The 11,029-nt window shown below is 35.2% G+C and overlaps 1 long non-coding RNA gene across 2 annotated transcripts; it reads left to right on the top strand.

Annotated features, from left to right (window-relative positions):
• Positions 1 to 1,980: 1,980 nt before the first annotated feature.
• On the top strand, positions 1,981 to 6,861 carry LOC138715566 (uncharacterized). Of its 2 annotated transcripts, XR_011336459.1 has the most exons (3): positions 1,981 to 2,090; positions 2,344 to 2,491; positions 4,253 to 6,861. It is a non-coding gene; the product is annotated as an uncharacterized lncRNA (long non-coding RNA). The 2 variants fall into 2 exon arrangements; XR_011336458.1 differs by lacking the exon at positions 1,981 to 2,090 and having other exon boundaries at positions 2,317 to 2,491.
• Positions 6,862 to 11,029: the final 4,168 nt, after the last annotated feature.

Here is an 11,029-nt window from a genome sequence, read left to right as displayed (position 1 = left end):
AAAGATTCAGAAAGGTTCCTGGGTTTCCACAAGAATGCTGTGCAGAAACAAAACTGTTAATTTGAAGTTCTTTGTGACTGTTAGAATACATTATATCCTTAAATTTCACAATGAAATGTTTCAGTCTAACCGAAAGGACATTAGATACTGGTTAAAGTTCTGTCACTTAGGCTGCTAAATTTCCAGAGAAATAAAGGTTAGGTCTACTTTTTTTTCAGAGGATATATTTTTAATTGTAGCTATTAATTTTGTTATTATTTTTATGTGTTATTTTACCAAAGACGTAGAAAAATTAAGTTTGTTTTAATGAAATTTATTGATCACGTTTTATTTTAAATTCTGGTGGGATTATTATTGCTTAGGCCTACTTTTTTCTTCAAAGGATATGTTTTTAATTATAGCTGTTTATTTTGTTGTTATGTTTATTTGTTGCTTTACTAGAGACGTAGAAAAAGTCTGTTACAATAAAATTTATTGATCACGTTTTATTTCCAATTCTGGTGTGATTATTATTGCTTAACTTCATCCCACTTTGTTAACTACGTAAGCCTACACTACAAGTACCGGTAAACGTAAGTTACTCCATTAATTCATGTTTCCATTATTATTGTTGTAAACAGAAATGCAAATTAATATTAATTGGTTTCATAGTTAATTATCGCTATAATCTTGAATGAGTGAAGCTATTATAGTAAATTTCAGTTCGTTTTGCACAAACAAAATTTATATAAACTTATTTCTTGCAGGTATCTTCGAGTTAATGGTGGAATTTAATATACTTCATTAAAATAATAAATTAACTTTATGCATTTAATATTTCAATAATGGAAGGAAGGTGTTAATTTTTCCAAAAGAACACGACAACGAAAGTGTAATATATTTTGTCGGCTGCTAGGAGAGAGATCTGCGATGATGAGGCGATAGTAGCGATCCTAGTGGTGGGCAACTACCCATGTTTGCAGTTTTACTACATATTGAGCTTCGCGACTGTGACAATACCTAGCACCAATTAAATTTGTAATCTCCGCGCAAGTGTTGCTGGGAATAAAATACAGCCAACATATATTGCACCAATCAAATTTGTAGTCGACGCGCAAGTGTTGCTGGGAATTCGATATAATTATACAGCAAACACCAATCAAATTAAATAATCGCCGCGCAGGTCCTGCTGGGAATACAATACCTAGCACCAATGAAATTTGTAATCTCCGCGCAAGCGTTGCTGGGAATAAAATACTGCCAACATATATTGCACCAATCAAATTTGTAGTCGACGCGCAAGTGTTGCTGGGAATTCTATATAATTATACAACAAACACCAATCAAATTAAATAATCGGCGCGCAGGTCCTGCTGGGAATACAATACCCAGCACCAATTAAATTTGTAATCTCCGCGCAAGTGTTGCTGGGAATAAAATACAGCCAACATATATTGCACCAATCAAATTTGTAGTCGACGCGCAAATGTTGCTGGGAATTCGATATAATTATACAACAAACGCCAATCAAATTAAATCATCGCCGCGCAGGTCCTGCTGGGAATGCAATACCTAGCACCAATGACATTTGTAATCGCCGCGCAAGTGTTTCTGGGAATAAAATGTAGCCAACATACTTTGCACCAATCAAATTTGTAGTCGACGCGCAAGTGTTGCTGGGAATTCAATATAATTATACAACAAACACCAATCAAATTAAATCATCGCCGCGCAAGTTCTGCTGGGAATACAATACCTAGCACCAATGAAATTTGTAATCGCCGCGCAAGTGTTTCTGGGAATAAAATGTAGCCAACATACATTGCACCAATCAAATTTGTAGTCAATAAAATGTAGCCAACATACATTGCACCAATCAAATTTGTAGTCGCCGCGCAAGTTGTTGCTGGGAATTGAATATAATTAGCCTATACTTCGAACATAAAGGGGCAAAGCTTGCTGGGTAGTGGCACCAGAGTTAGATCAGCTGATCTAGGACGGGAAAGCGAAATGGAATATGGAAAGTCCATTGTGTGTTTAGTGAAATACAAGTGTTTTGAATTGATTTTGGGGCAAAAAAATTAGAAATAACGATAATATTTCGTAGATGGGTACACTTACTACTTATTAATAACCTCACTGCAATGTATTAAAGTGCGATAATGTTATTTAATGATGTTTATTTATTTCGTAAAATTTCAGTATACGATTTCTACACTGCCAGAAATTTATCTTAAGAAAAGAGCAGATTTGTCTGCGTTTGCCGAATGTGTATCATCACGCTTACGAATTTAAATACATAAAAACAAATAGGCCTACCTCTAGTTACCAAATTACCATAATTGTTTCGTGTTCCTCTTTCAGTTTTGCAGTCGAATCTTCAGTAGGTCTCAAGTTATTGCAAGAAAGTAATTACAGTGTGTCCTATTCAATTGTAAAAATGGTAATGTCTTGTGCAGCATATAATTGCACCCAAAGGTTTAAAAAAAAGGAGCAAGATATCATTTCACAGGTAAGGATTAAATTTGTAACTCTTAATAGTACATTAAATAAGGTACACATACAATAAAATACATACATACATACTAGACGGGCTGATATCAATCATAATTGATCGGCAGAAGGATAAGGGTGTCATTCTTGATCCCACAATCCGTTTTGAGATGCATGAGCAACAGCCACAAGAGGTGTGTCGTGAAAAACAAGTCATATATGAGCCTTGTTGTCAGCATCTTTGAGCACAATACCACATTACACATTGGACAGTTTTTGGGCTCATGTTCGGTGCCCGTGGCACGATCCCACGTGAAACTTTAAATCAACTTAAACAATATAAAATTTCTGATGCAACGATTGATGCCATAGGATCTCACGTGTTAAAATCATCCTTAGCTATAATTAGGAATCATTTGTACCCAACAAAATTTTTATTGTAAATGATTTCCTACGTTTTCTTATCTTAATGTTTTTTCTTGTTCTTTCCAAATGTCACAAAATTGTTTTATTATTCTTTATGAATTGATTAGTAGGCCGATCTATCGAACCCTTATTTAGGGCGGCTTTTGTTTAAACAAATTTCATTCACTTTAATACCATAGTTGTTGACGAGCGAGTGTTGTATCATTCACATAGTGCATTGTGTTTGTGACAAGGCTAAGGTTCTTGGCTAAACTAGCGCTGAGGTAGTTCCCTTATACACCTCGCATAATATATAGGCTATGTGTAACTAATGAAAGTTATTGACGTACAAGTGTTGCATCATTCACATAGTGCACTGCGTTTATAACATGACATTGTTTAACATATAACTAACATAACATGGTCGCTTCTAACCTAATTGTTTACTTTATCGATACCGTACCGTAGTTGTTGACGTAAAAGTGTTGCATCATTCACATAGTGCGTTGTGTATGACATGGCGTTGTTTAACATACGTTATATAAGTAATTAACATAACATGGTTGCTTCTAACCTAACCTAGTAATTATATACTTTATTGATACCGTAGTTGTTGACGTGTAACTATTGCATCATTAACATAGTGCATTGTGTTTCTGATATGGTGTTGTTTAACATATAGGCTAAGCAACTAATTTCCGAAGAGTGAGGAGTAGTCTAAAGCATGGCTGGATGGAAGTCACACAGAAAGAAGTGGGCAAATAGTGGATACGAACGGTATCGATAAAGTAAATAAAACCAACTTTGTATAAATAGCCAGTGAAGCTATCGTTGAGGTAGTTCTGGTGATTTCGTGTGTGTGTGTGTGTGTGTGTGTGTGTGTGTGTGTGTGTGTGTGTGCGTGCGTGCGTGTGTGTCTGTGTGTGAGAGAGAGAGATCGTAAAAAAAATCATTCACAGTATAGCAATTAATTTTACAATAGAATCTAACCTAACCCAACCCATGAGTGATCTAATCTAAGAAATTACCAACTTATTTGCATGTGCACTTTCATATGTTCATTGCCCTTAAAACGGGAACGTTGATGCTTTTATGGTTGCCCATATTATAATATTATTAAACAAAATTTTAAAAAATTAAATTGACTTTTCATAAATGATGTAAATAATTAGGCAAAACAGCAGGATCTGAGAGATTTCTTGGTTGTGTAAAACATAGAATGTTTCCATGGATGTTAAATTTAGAGTGTCAGGTATAGTATAGTTATCCATCCATCATGGCTCCTCCTGTTTTCCTAATACTGTATTTGTCTGTTATAGCTATGTTGTTGAATAAGGAAGCAAGAATTTAACTATTATTTTATTTTTCTCCTTAGACTGCATTTTCTGGTCCTGCAGAGGAGCTGTTTAAAAGAATGGTAAAAGGAAAAAAGATACTTATTCTCAGCAACTACGAAGTTTTGCCCTTACACTACATTTTTATTCAGCAAAAGCATACGAATATGTGAGGAAAACATTTAATACATGTCTTCCACATCCCCGTACCCTAAGAAGATGGTACCAGCATATTGATGGTTCACCTGACTTTACACAGGAAGCATTAACAGCGCTTAAACTAAAAGCTGAAGAATCTGAAACATCAGGTAAATCAGTTGTGTGCAGCCTTCTCATGGATGAAATGGGCATTAGGAGTAAGATTGAATGGGATGGTAAGGAAACATGTGGCTATGTTGATATGGGAACTGAGATTGATGACGATTCACTACCAGAGGCGAGGGAGGCACTTGTGCTGTTAGTGAATGCTGTTAACGATTGTTGGAAAGTTCCAGTTGGATACTTTTTAATTGATAGTTTTTCAGGAGAGGAGAAAGCAAATTTAGTAACAAATGCACTTACAATGTTACATAATACTGGAATTCATGTTGTTAGTTTCACGTTTGATGGTGCTGTCAGCAATATAACAATGACTAAATATCTAGGGGTTGACATCTATCAAAATAGTGCAAAGACCTTTTTTTCACATCCAGTTACAAATGAACCAGTGTTTATTTTCCTTGATGCATGCCAGGTAAGAAACTCCTTAGCCAGTTTAGGTGTGATATACAACAGCGATGGCAGTGCAATAAAGTGGGATCACATATTAAAGCTAGTTGAGAAGCAACGTGAAGAAGGATTAACTCTGACTACTAGGGTTAGAAAGCGTCATGTCAATTGGGAGTCAGAAAAAATGAAAGTTAAACTAGCTGCCCAAACTTTAAGTAATAGTGTATCCCAGGCACTTAATTACTTAAGAAACACTGGGTATGAAGAATTTCAAGACTCTGCCCCTACAGCCGAGTTCGTTGAATTATTCAACAATATCTTCGACATTTTGAACAGCCGCAATCTGTTGAAGAAAGGCTACAAGAGTGGGTTTTCCCCAAAGACTCAGGAATTGATTAAAGTGTATGTACATAAGGCAGAATGTTATATACTAGGATCAAAGGTTTCTAGTCCTACTGGAAGCTCTGTTGTCCAATCAAGGAAAAAGACTGTTTACTATGTTCTCTTCCTCTGTCTTCTAATCTCTTCACAGTAGGATCTAGATTTGTATTTGACTTTTTGTTTCTGTTATATTTTGTATCTTATACAGTTGTGTTTAATATGGTATTTAATACCGTAGTTGGGTTTAGGTCATATACTGTGATCCTTACCAAGTATCTGCAATTCTTTCATAGTAGGGCCTACATTTATATTTAACTTTTGGCTCTGTTATATTTTGTGTCTTGTGTATATTTTGTTTAATCCCTAAGAGTTGAGATTTAGGCCAAGACTATACAAATATTTTGCATGTGGGCATAATTATTACTTACTGGTACTATGATATCCTTAACCAGTGTCTGTATTTCTTCCATATATTTAACTTTCGGCTCTGTTATATCAATATGTTGAACAGCAACTTCATGCCGGTATGTCAGAAAATTCAATTTTACAGGAGAGCGAAAAAAAAAAATTAGTAATATTGAAAAGGAACAAATATCTGACGCAAGAGGACATTTAAATTTCTTCTTCTCAAGTTTCTATTCAAGCTTTGACTTAAAATATGTTTGCAGAGGATTCGGGAAAATTTCTTTGATAAGAATTAAGTGAAACCTGCTTTTGTTCATATTTTTGCCATAACAAGGTTGATGTTGAACACCAATATTTTGTATCTTGTGTACAGTGTGTTTAATACCTAATAGGTGGGGTTCAGGCATAGCTATACCAATTTTTCCCATGTATGCCTAATTAACTTTTTGGTTTTGTTACATTTGTATCTTGTTATTTTGTATCTTGTGCACATTGTGTTTAGGGTCATTCCATGCCAATGCAACCAAAGGGTGATGCATAAACACCACCAAATTAGCTCTTTGGAAAGTCTGAAAATTAGAAATTTATTTGTCATATTTCAACATGAAATCCAGTTTTTATTTCCAGTACAGTGAAATGTACATTTATGCATTATTATACAATGAAAAAAAAAGTCCATGACTTGTTGCAAAGAAATGTCATTTAGCCTTTACCATGGAAGTATTTTGTATGGATCAGTATACCTGTGAAATTCTTATTTATTTATTTTTTTCTAGCAGCACCATCAGAAAAATAAAGTATATTTTGCATATTGGGATGCCTTTTCCTAAGATACTGAGTTAGGCCTACAACTTGAAAGTACTGGACAGCTACAGTGCTAATTATGTTCCAAATGATCACTAATGATGCACATAGATATGAGATACCTCAGATTGAGGTTGTGGCTATACTACATCTCAAGTCTGATTAGTGAAATATGTTACTAGTCAGTGATGTATGCAGTGGAGGGGGAGGAACTGGAACTAAAACAGTTTCACTAATGTAATTACTTGTGTTTTAATAATAGATCTGTTTAATACATTTTAAACCATACCTGTGATGTAAGCTCCTATTAATATTTATGTTTGTTAATAAATTGTGACAAATAACTTCAAAACATCCATAACAAATTTGAGAATGCACCATTAAGTTAAATTATTTCTTATATATTTCAGTGATTCATACTCTGAAACAATGCTCGTGCCTGTAACTCACAATAAAATTCCCGAAATTAGTGTCAAATATAAATACTGGTATTATGTTCTTGAAAACTTCCTATATTCTGTTTCCTTAACCTTTTTATTTCAGGTGGACTAACAAGTGAAGAGATCTTTAGGTAAGCTTACCATACATCCCATAAAAAATGGGATAGTCTCCTTTCTTGGCCTAGGTGTCCCTGATAAATGACCTGATAACAAAGGAATTAAACATAACCCCCAGTCACGAACACATCAACAATTATAGACAGAATTGGCTCCAGCATTGTCAACAGGATGGACCGTTCCAGATTGCCTCGACAGATCCTCAGCTACATACCTCAAGGGAAAAGATCTTTGTGTCGGCCCTTAAAAAGATGGAAGGAGACAGTAACAGGCCACTAGGCCAACTGCTTGAATGGCTGATGATGATAATGTTTGAATTTGAAATCAGCAAACGTAAATGAACTTGGTATGAAGGGTAGGGTGAAGTGAAGAAAAAAAAAATTGAGTATGATTATGTAAATAATCGAGACTTATCCATGTTACCAGCCATACTCTTTTACTCCTACCTTCTGTGCTGACTCTACCAAACATCCTATGTGCATGTGCTATCATCTATACCCCATAGCACAGTTAATATCTTTTCTTCAGTTAGTGACCAAGAGCTGGCCTTAGTAATGAAAGAATCATGATTATTAACCCACTTTGTAGCATACAATGATTTTAGTTGTCTCTTTCGGTGGAGAGAGTCTGCTTCAGAAATAACAGTGTTAAGTACAGCCACTCTCTTGGGCAATGCTGACAAAAATGTAGAAATTGAACTCGGTATTCCCAGCTGGTTGTTTAAGTATGGCACATTGCAGAGTGTAGAAATGCACAGGTTGATTTCAGGATTAAAACAGTGTGTATAGAGGGCTCATCTTTTAAGATAGACACTGCAAGCCATTAAATTTCCCCGACATATTACACACACTACAATATCTTTGTCCATGAACATCATTGTAGTTTAGACCCAGGACCTTCAATTCCTTTATACATTTCGTAGAGTTCATTGAAATTAAAAGAAATTGTCTGATGCTGGTCAGCGATGTATGCAATGGATGGAGTAAAGAACAGGCCACCCTACCCCATTTCCTGGTCTAGTTGCCTCATAAGTCGTGCCTTGTTGATATCATTTGTGTGGTTTGGATAGTTGACTAAACAACAAGTAAGATCGTCATATTCACATATCTGATTGTCATCTGCTCTGTTGTGCCTATGTCTATGAAAATATTTCACAAGATTAATGTGTCTGATTATGACCGTGCAAGTAACTTCCCTACAGATAAGATTAATTAATTTTGTATAGTAGGACTTATGGTGCAATTGAGACTTTGTCTCTCAAATTGATTATGTAGATCTTTAGCTCCTGCATCCATTATAAAACCTAGAAGCCCTCGAAAAATGTCCTGAGTACGGTACTTGATAGAACTGGCTCGACTGAGGTAATAACATTTAATGGATCATTGCCACGATGGCGCCTCTTAGTGGTAAATAAATGCCAGGCAGGGAAGTGTTGTTTTTATTATTGGAATCTGTTTCCTTTTGTCTTGATTATTGCTACCTTGTCCTTATTCATTAAAATTTTAACTGTCTTTAGATTTTGAAGAACTGAACAGCTTTTCAGATGAAAGTAAGCGGTACTGAATTCACTAATCTATAAAACCATTTTTAAACATTTGCAAGAGCTCCGAATAGCATATGAAGGGATGTAATGATCAAAGATAGTAGTCAACTTCTAAGGAAATTTGCTTTGAGAAGAATTCTGAAAACTAGAAAAAAAATGGATATGAGAGTTATGAAACTAGCATTGAGGTAGCTTCTGTGATTTCGGAAGTCAAAAACGTTTGATTCAGAAGGGATTTTTTTTGTGGATATGCAGTTGATCGTATATGCAAGGCATATCAAACGCCTAAACTAACCAAAGGTGCACAGATGCAAGGTGTTTAGAAGGAGTACAAAGGGAACTACCTCAGCACTAGTTTAGCCGAAAATTGAATTACATCACCACTAATTTTGAGGACTATGTCAGGAAAATGGTATGGAAATATTAATCAGTGATCCAGAAATTTCGGCATTGGAGTTTCCTTTATTTCCGAATCACACTCAGCCAGTTGAGAGGTGCATGAAGCTTGTGACTCAAGCTTCCAGTTCCACTGTGGGTAAAACATAGATGATTTATAAGCAACCACATGAATTGATTCAAAAGCAGTTTTGCCCAGATTCGAAACAAAATCAGAATACCGTATATAAAAATAAAAAAGTACCGGTATTAGGCCTAATAATGTTATTTATATTGTTTTTATTCCGGTTTATATGTTCAATTTATGTGAAATAACGTAGAAATATTATTTTCCCCAAGTTTTTATTTAAATAATTTCTGTGTCATGACTTCATTTGTAAGTTTTCATTTTATTATTATACATTTATATTTAGTTATAAGGGCTATTGTGAGGATTTAATTCTAATTTACAAGACATCCATGTTTCTTGTTACCTGCGTAAAATTACCGAGAAAATTTTAAAACTGAAATATAATGGGTTAACATTTTTCGTTACATTTTTTCAAACATTCATTTTAAGCGAAAGAGCGAAAAATCATGTTCTTTCCCTTCCTCTTTGTATAAGTAGCTGCCAGTTTGTGACCTATTCCTTTTTATGGGCTTACATAACTATATTGTTTATTAATCTGTGAATTAAAGTATTATATAAAGACACGATAGGCCTAGGCCTATATTCCAGTTTTACTAGTAAATAAACTTGCCGAACTTACGAATAACTAAACTAAAATACAAAATTCGATAGAGCCCTCTAGATGTTAATCACAAAATCAAAGCTTTTATATTTAATATTTCAGTAAGACATAACTTTACTTTCTCACACTATTATAGTTTTCAAATGAATAAAAGTTACATAACCTATGTTTTCACTCGCCCCATATGAAGTACTGTCAAGTGACGTAAAGAAATTGCCATGATTAAACATTTTTAAAAACAATAGTATCCTTCCTTTTCTCAACTCCTTTGTTTCAATCTCACTTGATACATTTTCAGTAACTTCTAACTGCAATTTCCTTATAAAAACTTCTACAGTAAAGGTATCCCACATTTTCATAACACATTTATAGCAGGCTTATATTGTTGTATTATAAAACAAGCCATTAAAACAAGAAACTTGTTCAATTAGGATCTAGCGAGACTTTTTTTTTATCTTAATACATTCTAGAATATGCTGTCTTATCCGCAATCATTACAATAAATTGCTTGTTCGTAAGCATACTGTATAATGTTTTACCCGAGATCAGCTGATCTGAGAGACATGTTATTTTGGTGCCACATTCATCCGGCACAGTAATATTGAGCGCCCTCTTTATATACTTTAATGCTCGAAGCAACAAACCTTGCACCAATGAAATTTGTACACGCCGCCCAAGTGTTGCTGGGAATAAAATATACCCAACAAACCTTGCACTAATGAAATTTGTAGACGCCGCGCAAGTGTTGCTGGGAATAAAATGTACCCAACAAACCTTGCACCAATGAAATTTGTACACGCCGCGCAAGTGTTGCTGGGAATAAAATATACCCAACAAACCTTGCACCAATGAAATTTGTACACGCCGCCCAAGTGTTGCTGGGAATAAAATATACCCAACAAACCTTGCACTAATGAAATTTGTAGACGCCGCGCAAGTGTTGCTGGGAATAAAATGTACCCAACATACCTTGCACCAATGAAATTTGTACACGCCGCGCAAGTGTTGCTGGGAATAAAATGTACCCAACAAACCTTGCACCAATGAAATTTGTACACGCCGCGCAAGTGTTGCTGGGAATAAAATATACCCAACAAACCTAGCACCAATGAAATTTGTAGACGCCGCGCAAGTGTTGCTGGGAAGAAAATATACCCAACAAACCTTGCACCAATGAAATTTGTAGACGCCGCGCAAGTGTTGCTGGGAATAAAATATACCCAACAAACCTTGCACCAATGAAATTTGTACACGCCGCGCAAGTGTTGCTGGGAATAAAATATACCCAACAAA

Source organism: Periplaneta americana, chromosome 15 (assembly GCF_040183065.1).
Source record: "Periplaneta americana isolate PAMFEO1 chromosome 15, P.americana_PAMFEO1_priV1, whole genome shotgun sequence".
Classification (NCBI taxonomy): Eukaryota; Metazoa; Arthropoda; class Insecta; order Blattodea; family Blattidae; genus Periplaneta; species Periplaneta americana.
The sequence above is the reverse complement of the archived record's forward strand: the minus strand, read 5'-3'. Positions and strand labels throughout refer to the sequence as shown.